The sequence below is a fragment of the Acomys russatus genome, chromosome 20 (assembly GCF_903995435.1).
Source record: "Acomys russatus chromosome 20, mAcoRus1.1, whole genome shotgun sequence".
Classification (NCBI taxonomy): domain Eukaryota; kingdom Metazoa; phylum Chordata; class Mammalia; order Rodentia; family Muridae; genus Acomys; species Acomys russatus.
The window spans coordinates 19,371,159-19,372,469 of NC_067156.1; the positions used below are offsets into that span (position 1 = coordinate 19,371,159).

The following is a 1,311-nucleotide window of genomic DNA, read 5'->3' on the forward strand; positions in this document are numbered from 1 at the left end:
TTTGGGGCATGACATGCCCATTACACTGTTGGAGTCATAGCAGCTATGACTATATACACAAGGCTGCACCCACCAACATCTTATCATGGAGAGGCAGGGAGTCATCAGTCTTACTCCACCTTGATGACTTTTCTCTATCACAGACAGCAGTTGATAGAGAAAGAGAGGAATTTTCTTCACTGCTGCACTTTTGGTAAGATAGCCCTTAAACAACCCCACTCTCATCCTCCTGTAAGCAGCCACAATGCAAGACACCAGGTCATCAGAAAAAGAGAAAGAAAAGCCATGAGGAGAGAAGGGTACTATACCAGGAACTAGTTGAAAAAAAATATGTAAAATTTTAAATAAAAAATTTTAATTAGAAAATAAAAATAAATCAAAGCCAGATAAAATGTGAAATCATTCATGATATAATTATAAAGAAGACCAAGGATTGACCCCTGGCAATGGACCAAGAGACACCTTGGTGGTGGTGGTGTTCTTATATCAAACAGGGGCGGAGCAGATGGCAATCCCTTTTCCTACTAGCTTGATGCCTGGCTTGGTGGCCAAACCTGTCTTGTGCCTAGGACTCATAAAAATCAAATCAAGTCAAATCAAATCAAATCAAAGTCAGGCGGTGCAGCATGGGAAGAGGGAGACAGAGACCCGTGGACCGCCATGCTCCCCACAGAGCTGTCCTCCAGTGCATAGCACAGGCAATGTATGGCCACATGGCCAGTCTGCCATGGGAGGTAGCACATACTATGAGAATGTGGTACTCAGATGGGAGAGAAAGGGAAGTGGAGCAGCTTGAGCATTATGAGGAGAGATGGAGCTGGAGACAATAGGGTGGAGAGAGGTAGCCTGTTGTGAGTGGCCAGCCCTGCCACCTGGGGCCATAGTGAGGTCCCAGCCCAAGCTGCTGCTGAGGACCGTGTCCAAGTCTGTTGCTATGCAGTGTCAGGGGCCGATGTCAATGTCCTCTGTTCTTATTATCACTAGAGAACATGGGGATGTCCCAGGTGGGGACAGCTACAGGGGATCATGTGAATCTTCAGGAACTGTATATAACTGGCCCTACCCCTCACTGGATGTGGTACTCTGTAGATCTGGCTGCATCTCTCCCTGGTGGCAGCACCCAGGAGAGCATCCCCGCACTTCTCCAGGCATCACAGTGGAGCTGGTCCTGGTAGCTGGGGCTATGGGTGAGCCATCCCTGAGGTTCTGAGAGTAGGAGAGCTGACTTTGCTACTTGTCTGCAGTTGGGTGGCATGGGCAGAGAGATGAGGCTCCCTCCCCCCTCTCGCAGTCAGGAAAGCTGCTCACAAG

The 1,311-nt window shown here is 48.7% G+C and overlaps 1 non-coding gene across 1 annotated transcript; it reads left to right on the forward strand.

Moving 5' to 3' along the window:
- The first annotated feature begins 435 nt into the window (after positions 1–435).
- On the forward strand, positions 436–578 carry LOC127204806 (small nucleolar RNA SNORA48). The gene has a single exon (XR_007832508.1). It is a non-coding gene; the product is annotated as a small nucleolar RNA SNORA48 (small nucleolar RNA).
- The last annotated feature ends 733 nt before the right edge of the window (positions 579–1,311 follow it).